The sequence below is a fragment of the Mercenaria mercenaria genome, chromosome 18 (genome assembly GCF_021730395.1).
Source record: "Mercenaria mercenaria strain notata chromosome 18, MADL_Memer_1, whole genome shotgun sequence".
Lineage (NCBI taxonomy): Eukaryota > Metazoa > Mollusca > Bivalvia > Venerida > Veneridae > Mercenaria > Mercenaria mercenaria.
In genome coordinates this window covers 2,004,199-2,016,356 of record NC_069378.1, presented here as the reverse complement: position 1 = coordinate 2,016,356, position 12,158 = coordinate 2,004,199, and the positions used below count along the sequence as shown (strand labels likewise).

The 12,158-nt window shown below is 34.0% G+C and overlaps 1 pseudogene; it reads right to left on the bottom strand.

Annotated features, from left to right (window-relative positions):
• Positions 1-224: 224 nt before the first annotated feature.
• Positions 225-11,367, bottom strand: LOC123539303 (uncharacterized; annotated as a pseudogene).
• Positions 11,368-12,158: the final 791 nt, after the last annotated feature.

The window sequence follows — 12,158 nt, the reverse complement described above, 5'->3', positions numbered from 1 at the left end:
TGTAAAATTGATATCTTTACTGTTAGATTTCTGACAACAGATCTAAGCAAATGTGTCAAATACAATAAAAACATTATATTAAGAGACAAAGAGTAGAGTGATAGCTATGAAAGCGTCATTTTTGCAATAAACAAAAGAGAAAAAAATCAAACGCAACATTTCAGCACTAGAAAAATATATAAAATTAAACTTGTTTAGATCTTTTTTCTAGTTAAAAACAACACTTATGTATTTTTCAAGCAGAGCGTGCAACACATTGATGTTAATTACTCTTTAGCTTGAGTATCTTCTCGAGATTGCATAACGTATCAAGTTGAATGGATGCTTCCAATATTTTACGGAGTCAAAATTATCATTATTTTCAAAACAGAAAGAAACGTTTATAGAGTATTTAGTATTAATTTTAGAATCGTAAAAAGATATTTGATGTAACATTCCTTCCGTATTCTATCATAGCTATCGCGTTTGAGACAAATTTTAAAGACTAAATGCGTGTTTTATGCAAACATATCTGTGTATAAAAACAACATTTCACTTTGTTTTCAAGACTATTACTATGAGTGCCTCATAGATATCTTGTATTGATCAATAAAACGATCACATTTGAAGCATATGATAACTTAAACAGTTGATATTTGAGTTCCTAGTAACGTAACGTAGCTATGTTATACAGTACATCAAGCCTTATGACCACTTATCTTAAACCAAGCATCGGTCCTGGATAAAAGGGATTCTGTGTCGCGGTTTCTCTTCTTGCCGACGAATTCAAGTGTTGCGCTTGCCTCACGTTTAAACTGCTCAAATTCAGTAGATATCTTAGCCTTCTTGCGGAATTCGTTCAATACATTTATTCTTTGTGAAAATCCTTCTTTTTTCTCAAATTTCTCGTTTTCAATCATTAAATCAATATGTTCTGTCATTGTTAAAGTATAAGGCCTAAGTGAAATTTCTTTTAGTCTTCCGCTGCATGAGTTGAGAACAGCCATCATATTCTCTATGTCGTCTAATAAATCAACTAATTCTTTCCCAAGCATTTCTATTACTTGTTCGTGTGTTAATAACTCCCCTAAAGCCTCTATATACCTTTTCTGCATGTCTGCATACGTTTTCTCTTTCTGTTTTCGTTGTGTGTCTTCAACTTCGACTTTGTTATCCTTTATTACAGATTTGATATCTTTGATGATCGCAGTTTCTTGCTTGAGGCAACTAGCTCTTGAAAGTGCAACATCAAGCTGAGATCGTAGATTTTTCGTAGTTGCTTCTAGTCTGGAACGCTCATCAAGAACATCTTTGGTCAGCTGGAGACTTTTCGTTTCAACTTGCCCGAGATGATTAAAGAATGCACGGAAACTTTTTAATCCCATGTCCCAAAACACTGGAGACAAGCTTGCAGCACTTATATCCGCATTATTTGCAAAAAGACCAGAATTATTGAAAGTAAAGCTATGTCCAAAAGGCAGTTCAGATTCTTTGATTGCGACTAAAACAGGGGAATATGCTCCATCAGCAAAAGTTATAAAGGAACATATATTTTTCTCAATATCTTTCCCGAAAAGCGACATAACTGACCTGAACATATAATATTCGAGCAGCGGTAAGACGTGCATCTGGAGCTTTTATTACAAATCAAACTGCATCTATGAACATGACACCTTTTGGCTGCTTTTCAGACAGAAGCTGATGTATTTGCTCCACTATAGCTTCATCCCGTTTTAACCCACGTGTATTTCCAAATCCGGGAGTATCTATGATATTTAGCTGATAATTCAGTCGGCTTCCCTTTTCCGGGTTGATTGTGTAACATGTTACCCATTCTGTCTGACTCAGAGTCTAAAACAAAAATTCAATATACATCATAATTGAAACGTTTTCAATACATGTATTGCACAAAAGCGGGGTAAAATACATTTCTGGCTAATAAGTGTGCATAAGCCAAATATAATGTTCCGGTGAATGCACAATGTTTCTAAAGAATGAATAGTATAATACTTGTACGTAATAATAACACGTTTATTTTGGTGGTCACAAAAATATGCAACACTATTTAAATGCTAAATAAACGGATATGAGTCAGCACCCACATCATGCACATTCATGATGAAAAGATCTACGGATCAAGGGGTCGTGAGTTCAATTCCCGGGAGCGTTATATGCTCTCCGTAACGACTTGATAGAGAACATTGTGCTTTTCTGTTTTATACATGCGGGCAACTTGGCAGTTAAAATTACTTGGGGGAGAACATGTTTGTACTGGTACAGAGTCCAGGAACACTGGTTAGATTAACTGCACGCCGTTACATTACTGAAATACTGTTGAAAAACGGCGTTAAACCCGAAACAAGCAAACAATGCACATCAGTTTCACGAATACTACAAAAAGAGAATGTAACCTTCATTTCATTTGGGGTCATTATTAGTGAAAGCAGGAAATAAATGCATGCGTTTTTAGATATGAAGAAAATACTTCGACTGAGCTCCTCACATTATGAATTTTCAAAGTTAACAATCATCAGACTGCATTTCGAGGCTATGTCACTTGTATTTCTCAATTTAACATGCAATCATTATGGAAAAACAATTTCTTGCAAGCCAGTCTGGCGTTTCATGTAACTTTACCCACACCGGCATAATCTATCTGGCTTCCTGATGCTCTTGCTGTTAATATCAACTAACGACTCATGCATTGATAGTGCAGCCATATTATGTTGACATGATTTCATAAAATCGTGCCATTAGTGGAAAAAGCATCAAACTTGGTACAAATGTTACTTGGTATTATCTATATAAGAAAACGAAAGAAAAACATACAAAGACAAATATCAAACAGGAAACAGGGAATGCCACGTACCAAAATCGCAGCCTCCCCAAAACGAAACCCATAGCACGCAGACGTGCACACACACACACACACACACACACACACACACACACACACACACACACGCGCGCGCGCGTACACACAAAGCCAACACACGAGGACAAAACGAACAAACAAAGCAACACAGTGGGGCACCGCCCTGGAACGGTCAGTGGCAAAAACACCACTGGGGAGCTTAAACCGGTTTATGGTGAGCACGCAACCTCACTCTTACCCCCACCATGTTCCAAAGACACGGGGCGTTGTAAATAAAAGTAATCCTCTCCAGGTGAATCTCTAACACACGTAATGGAAACAAAAAGGCATAGCATGTAAAACACAAAATTACTCGTGTATAAATATATAAAAAGCAAACCTTAATACCAAAAACGTATGTACTCAATGCCTTTTCAGAAGACAGAGCAACAAGAGAAACACCATTAAGGGCCGACGAAACAGGCCAGAAGACAGATATTAAAACAGTTCAGTCCTGGTAGGATTTAAAAACTGCTTTCATAGTGTCCGCACCCCCCCCCCCCCCCCCTTCTTCCGTCAGACACAATCAAAGAGGGAAGCTTAGTGTCAAACTGTAAATGGGTTGAACACTAAACATGCGGTATGTCTCAAAACAGTTGGGGCGTAACCTCTTTTAATAAAACGCTTTATAATTTTGCCAAGTACATTTGGAAAATTACCATGACCCAAGATCTTACGAAGTTTGTAAACCACATCCCCATAAAAATGGGTTTAGAAATACCTTCTCGCAGAAGTGTCTTTAAATTACTAGTAGCCTTGCTGAAGAAGTTTACTTGTAATATATTGATTTCGTTCATTGAAATACTTAACATGACTACACGCTGTGGCAAACAGAATTAACTGAGAAGTATATACTCCATAAGATGTAGCCTGGGGTACATCGCCATCTAACTGGGGAAAATTTACAACACTAAAATTAAAATCATCCCTCTTGTCGTAAAGTTTTGTATGTGTAATATTGTCATAAATAGAGAGATGTAAATTTAAAAATGAACCATCAGTATCCGAACTGTTGGTTTTAATTAACTGAAGCTCCCTCGGATAAATAGTACCCACCAACTGACCAAAAAGGATTGTCCATATTATGAATATCATCCAGATAGCGTGAAGTATTATTAAATGCAGTTATATATGGCATGTCAAACGTTGCTAAATTATATATGTATGTTATTATTATTGTATGTTTGTTATTGTTATTCAATGTCGTGTCATTCATATTCTAAGTGTTACCATTGTTATTCTATATGTCGTTTTTCTAATTGTATGTTCGATATTCTTATTGTAAAAGATATATTCATTATCGTTTTCGTAAGCTTGATATTCTTACTGTATGTGGGATTTCCCGCGATATAAATAGCGCACGCGATATAAATAGCACAGCGACACTATATAAATTATACAATCACATAACATAAAATAAGAATGACACGTTTTGTAAATAGAATCGTCAGATATTGAACAACAATGATGACTTTTACCATAAGAATATCGAACATACAATAAGAATAACGACACATACAGTAACAATGGTATTACTTCTAAAGAATATGAATGACATTGAATAATAATATCAAAGATACAATAAAAATAACGAAATATAGAATAAAAATAATGACTTTTACCATAAGAATATCGAGCATACAATAACAATAACGACATATACAATAACAATGATAAGACTTAGAATATGAATGACACGACATTGAATAACAATATCAAAGATACAATAAGAAGAACGAAATATAGAATAACAATAATGACTTTTAGAATATGAATGACAAGACATTGAATAACAATAACAACCTTACAATAATAACATACATATATAATTTAGCAACGTTTGATAATATCTGCCTGCGGATGTAAATGTCGTCTAGTAAAAAGGAAAGGGCTTTACAAACTTTTTCACAGGTCCACATTGTATAATGTTTAATAATATTGCTAGTAAAAGAAGCTTTATCAAAATTGCAAGCGAGAAATGTAGTATTCTCTCTGTTTTCATGTATTTTTTTAATTATCTTAAACGATAGTTATCCACTTGCTTTCTTAAAGCTTTTTTCAAGATAGGAACACTTCAGGAACAGCTCACTGTATTAGAAACAGGTGAAATAAAAGGAAAGACGCCCAGGTGTAAGAGAAGTGCCGTCCCAAAGGGAAGATGTGTACCGTCTAAACCATTGATTATTTATCGCTTAAGGCATCAAAATATCTTACAGAATTTACAGGAAAGCTTACATGAAGAGTATCTATGGCTTAATAAGAAATTGGCTATGGAACTTTCTGAACAAGATTAGAAGCATCAGTCACACAAACATGTGAAAATTTCGGCAACCTTTTGTTAAAATAAACTTCACTATTGCTCTTGAGGCTAGTATTATTACAAGTAAAATTTTAAAGCTTTATTTCAAGGCGACACAAGACTTTTAAGGGTATTCAAAACTATTTTGAATATCTGTGAAAAAGTTCTTCTTTGCAGTTTGAATAATAATACTCTGATTTCTATTTTTCAGCTGTTTAAAACAGCGCGAAGATTTGCTTCTTTCCCCAGTATTTGTACATGTCTAAAGAAGGCTTGAATGGTATTAGACCCTGTTATACTTTAAAGCATGATAAACTCACTTGATTATTTGCTAAGCATTTTTCTTCCTCTTCCAAGTCAATAGCTGTAAATCGAAATGTATCGTCGCAGTTCACTCCAAGGACATAGTTTACGATTCCATCAACTAGTGTACTTTTCCCAGTGCCTGTAGCTCCTACGAGAATAATTGTTCTAGATTTGCCCTCGACCAGTGGCTGTTGCCCTGGAATGAAGAAATAAAGAAAAGTGCAAGTGACTTAATGACAGCATGTTGTTAAATTTCAAAACTATTTCTTTAAGAAGATCGTTAAGAGCATAACATGAAAAGAAAATTAAGTGCAAAACCCCTAAGGTCTCTTAGCAACGGTATAAACTGAACGTTTTTATACAAGAATATTTAATCGATTCAATGTGCCAAAGGATCCAGAGTAATAACAACCAGAGTTGAAGTAGATAAAAAGATGAAAAATATTAATGCTTTTTATGCTCATGAAAGGAAAATGAAAAGTGCAATATCCATCAAAACCGTTCTCAGCGCAAGTTTTGTTACATATTTAAATATGGAGTCTTATGGGTAAAAAGTAATTTAGTTATTTAACACTGTGTAACAAGCACGTTTTAGCGTGTCTATGCGCAAGTTTCATATTTATATATATTTGAAAAGAATAAACGATCACTAACATTAATGCATTAACGTAAAAATAGTACATTATAATGTACAATAAGGAAAAATATGTATATGTATTCCACTTAAAAGCTGACGTTTCTACCTATCACAGTGCTTTTATGTTAGCTAACTTAAATACATTTAATTATGATTTTCTCGATGATAATTATCATAGTTAAAGCTACCTTATCCTATAACAATAAATATTTATAATGTAATGAAATATATCATGTGGCAAAAGGTTCCCTTCTATTTTAGCAATCATTATTTAAAATTGTATTCATAACTTCAACTTCACGCTTTAAATGGTTATATTTTCTTTTTATCAACGTAGGAATATTTAATACTACATTAGAAAAATATGGAATCTGGTAGACGTGTTAGTCGTTTTACCACACTGATCGCCACGTTTCAATGAACCGATACAATAACACAATAAATCTATTAGCTAATTTTTTTAAATGTTTTTCTTTCTGTTAATTATCTCTATAAGTTAGCAATCATTTGAAAGTTAATTGCGCTAAAGTTTCTGTATATAATAAGCATACCAAACTCGAACTTCCTGGTCTTGTCTTTTTCATTTCTTGCAGGCCTTATTTCTGTCATTGGAAGAGCATATTTTGATGGTGATGGATTTCCTGCTGCTTTTTGCAAAGCAAATTTGACGATTCGCGTTGCTGGAGAATCCGATGTAAATATTTTGTCACTCTCTTTGCTGTATGGTCCTTCCCCATCTTCATATACTACACGAATGCGGAAAATAAAGGTGGTATTCGACTTTAAAGCGTTGAGAACAGCGGTTGACGATCTGAACTCGCCTTGATAAAATCTCCACTTTTTATCATGATCTAATTCTTTGAAGCTTATTTGGTAATAGTCATCTCCAGATATTGATGGTGGATCCCATGACAATGTTATAGAGTCAGCGAGGGTTTTCGATGCTCTTGGTTTTCCTGGCCGATTCTTTAAATAAAACAATATAATGAATAAGGTATTAGCCCCGTAATAGTGTACCACAGTTTGAAGAGTATTCAGTTTCTACCTATCTTGAGTTTTTTTTGTTTTTTTCAATAGGGCATAGGTCCAACATTCCAACAGGAATCGGCCTTAATTTTTCAATGTTGAAGTTAGAATTCTGTTTCATTAAATCCTTTTACTTGAGGCAACCTAGAAAAAATACTCACAGCTTTATTTTGTGTTTTGGAATTGTTTACCAATAGTTTGACTTTTTTATCAAAAATAATGGTGTTATGAATTCTCTGCAAACGTTTAGGACAGTGATTGTCTCTACTTGAGCTTGAGGAAATATCATAAATTACACAAAATTTATATAAAAAAAATCCGGCACAGTGAAAGTTGTTTGAAAAATGCCACACAGTGCAAAACAATGTCAAATTTAAGACTATACCAAGCGGATGCCATTTTTCAAACATTACTTTTATGGGTCTAATACTATAAAGCATTATGCGCATCTTACTGCACATAGGTGAATGTTTTATAAAAGCAATTTTTGGTTGCTATTAAATGTGTCAAATTAACGATAATTGCGTATAAGCATATGACGTTGATGCTTTAGAAATAAAGAAATCTGACTATTAAAATAATAGTTCTTTTCTTCAATTTTCTACGCAGTGATCTCTCTTATGATGCGTCAAAATAAGAAGAGTCATATTTGGAAAGTTATTATTTCTGGTAACAGGAAGAGTTTGGTATATTGGGTTAAAAGCTATATTTACACATATATCTATTTCAGCTGTATTTTTACTAGTGGAATGCGCATTATTCCTCTTTAAGATATCTTCAGACTACAATTTAGTTTGCTTCTACGAACCTATTACAACTATGATATTTCTAATCTATCTGGAATGTCCCGGAAGTCAAATCACCAGAACTGCAACTTTTTGCATGCGTCGTCTTGTCTTATGATATGTGTATTCTATATGACGCTTATCAAGAAAGTGTGCCTTGACACGCACGTGTAAGAACTTTTGTTATTCAAACAACCAGCATAATTTGTCATTTCAGAGAATAATAAGAGACACATGAACGAAAAAGGACACACAAAAGTAATTATAACATATGTATTGTTGATCGATTTGTTTCTTTAGACACGCCCAAGTAATCATTATCATGTCTATGAACAGATGTTGAAAAGATTACACAAATAACTAGGAAGAACCAAGAAGGCGAGCAAATAAGCCATTCGTATGAAAAGAACTGAAAACAGAAACAGCTAGATCCATACATCTAGCACACCGGACTGGCATTTCCGGATATTTTACCAATGCCGGCAAAACTCATCTGGCAACTCCTATGCCAGATGATTCTCGTGCAGTCAATGACAACTAATGATTCATGCACTGATTTTATATTTGTATGTAAAATGCGAGAAAAATCAAATACCTTGATAGTTGCTCTTCATTCCATATAGTATATTTCTTAATTGAAAACAGCAAATGACAAAACTAAGCCGGAACTGTTTATATACGCTACAATACGAAAGAGTACTTCAAAGAATATACTTCGTATTGCTTTATTTAGTCTATGATTTGTAATAACGGTATGCAAGAAAATAATCTACAACTGGTTAGAGATGCAGATGGAAATATCCGGTTTTCTTGAAAACTACAATAAATTTCATTTATATCTCACCTAATCTTCATTTTCGGCAGCATCCCTTTTATTTCCAGTAAGCTGTCCGCTTAAAGAAAAGGAAAAACAAGGAATTAAACTCAAAATAATAATATGTATCATGTAAACAATAAAATGGCTAAATTTCAGATGATAACCATGACTGTATATGACATAATTATGACAATGAATGAAAGGGCTTCTTTTTGAGACATAATTGATCTAAGTGATATATATTGTCACATTTTCGATCATGTATGGCTACGTCAGACTCATATACAACTATAGTATAATTGATCTACCACTATTGAACATATATAGCACGTGATTTTGTGAATTACATGTACAATATGACACTGTGAAATATGAACATTTTTTCGTCGTTATTTGTGTAAATTGAATGCGAATTACAACACAGTGCGATGTGTACGTACGTGCAAACTTTAATATTTAAATCTAAATAATATCTACCGGTAACATTTACGTTAGAGAGAATAGAAATTGTATTTATCGCTTTAGCATAAGGAACATTCAAACCAATGTAAAGCATCATCTATATATAGCAAAGTATTATATGCGTTTACAAGATCTACTACAGTGCGGACATGAAGGTTCAAGTTATTAAACGACTGACGTTGCAGCAAGAGACATTTATACACACTGTAAAGCTCTTGTATTTGCACTTGGCTTTAAACTTAAGTCTTTTTTTTACCGCATAAATGAAGTTATGAAATTTCAAGTACCTTAGCTATTTCATATGTTCCGAAGCATTTCACTTCAAGCAAAAGCATAGAAAAAATGAAGATTCCTTTCTCCTGAAATAGATACTCTCACTAATATCGCATGACATAATCTGATCGATTTGCTAGGCAGATTACACATATTTCGATGCATAATCATATATGGTTATGATGATCATACCTTAAATTCGTGTTGTCGTCATTAACACCTGCTCTTATGCTACCGTCTTTAAAGCCTTCTTCTGCAGACACGAGTTGATGCGTTCGTGTTGCTTTCAAAGACTGGTGTTGCCTAGAGCAATCTTTACAATAAAATTCTTCACATTCTTTACAATACGATTCAGCAGCTCCACGTGTGTTACAAGAATTACAGTCCGGTTTGTTGATCTCAATCAACTTGGGGTTTTTGAACAGTTTAGAACGTCCGTGTTCTTTGCTACATTCAAAACATACGTATTCTTGACATTCGACACAGTATTTGAAAGCCCTTTCTCCTGTTTCACATTGATCACAGCATTTTACATCGCGTTTAGTGGCCTCGTTTAATGAAACAAGTTTATGGGATTTTGTAAATTTTTGTTTTCTATGCCTTTGTTCGCAGTCATTACATAAGTCCTCTTCACACTCTAAACAGTGCACTTTGGCTTTCTTCTCTATTTCACTTTGTACTTAGGTTCCTTTGGGGTTGAAAGTTCGTGCTGTCTTGTAAGTTTTTGTCCTTTGTGATAACTGGTGCAAGACACGCATAAATTTTATTCACACTGTTTGCAGTATGTTTTCGCATATTTAACTTCTTGGTTGTCTTGACACGGATCACATGGAATTAGCTGCTTTAAAATCATGCCTTTAATTGATTCAAGTCTGTGATGTTTTGTAATTTTCTGGGAACTGTGCTTTTTAGCACAAAGTTCACATAGTGCCTCTTCACAAGTTTTACAAAACTTAACAGCTTGAAGACTTTTGTTATCACAAATGTCACAGTCTATTGTCACGTATTCAACACATTCTGCACTTTTAAGAGAGTGGGATTTTGTTATTTTTCTGGTCCTGTGTATAGTTGTACAGTCAGCGCAAAGCAGTTCCTCACACTCTTGACAAAACCACGCAGCTGTTTTGTATCTATTAACACTAACGCATGGATCACAAATTTTATCTGGTTTGACTTGACCCTCCTGTTCATTTTGCAGCAAAGAGACAGGAACAGGGTTATGTGACTTCGTAGCTTTTCTACTCAAGTGCTTTTTTGTACAGGATCCACAAAGGTATTCATCACATTCTTTGCAGTAATTGGCCGCACGAGTGGCGCTTTTATTGTATTCGCATGGCTGGCATAAAGGAATCATTTCATCGTACTGTCGTGACTGACATTTCAAGTATTCTACGTCAATTGGTTCATGTAATCGAGTTGCCTTTCTTTTTTGTGAGAACGTGTGCATTCTATACAAAGATATTCATCACATTCCTCACATAGTGTATTAGCTTTCGACACCTTATCAATGTCCGCACAAGGAGTACAAAGCAAATCACCTTCTGCATTCTTCATCATATCTTCTATTAAAATTAATTCATGGGACGATGTCGCCTTCCGTTTTGAATGACTTTTAGCACAGTCATCACATAGCTTCTCTTCGCAATCATTGCAATACTTTAATGCAGCACTTTCTCTTTCTGACAGATTGCATGGGTCGCAATATTTTGTTTCGTTCAGAATGTCACTGCTGGTATTGGATTTTTCTACAGTCATAGGACTTTCGACATCTATCTTTTCAGCCATATTGTGCTTTCATATAAACTAATTGGCCCCAAATATCTTTCTTCATTGCAAACAATAACCATCAGATCACTGTGCAACAGACAATCTGAAAGATTTATGTATACCACGATATTCATTATTCAAATTATTAATCTATAACTTCCCCAGATATGATCTATCAACATGCTTTTTCAGAGCCTTTTTAGTTTTGTAAAAGAAAAAATTATGTTTAAAAGGTCTGGTATGTTAAAAAAAGATTAGACCATTCATTCATTGTATGCACCTTTTAAAATAATACAATGAGAGATCGGCGACAAAAAGATCGGGCTGCGGTGTTATTGCTTTGATTTTAATTGAACGCACGAACTTTTTTATAAATTAACGATAAAATCATCGTCAATAATATGACACACAATATTTTAATTATCATTTTGGCAGTGCTCTTAATACAAACAAAAAACCTCAAATATATTTAATGCAGTAAATAAGTGCATACTGGATAAAGGCGTATAATTGAACTAAAGAGTATTGCTGTTAATCTGTATGTGAAAATGAAAATATTTCAGCGTATTTTTGTCTTAACCTTATGTGTATATAAAAGGTATATATAAAACAAAGTAATAGCTAAAACATTGAACAATATACAATTATCGACTTTTTCATAGGTTGATATCAGGATTTATCAACCCGAAAAGAGTTATATTCACCGAGCCGAAGGCATAATACTTTTTGAGGGTTTATAAATCTCGATATCAACCTATGAACTAGTCAATAATTGTTTTATTACATGAATAAATGTAAAGCCAGTCTTGTTATTACAATTGTAACTTTAATAAAGAAAATAAGGAATAAATTTAGACAAAATCAGGTTGATATTAGTTTTCCAAGCTCCTACT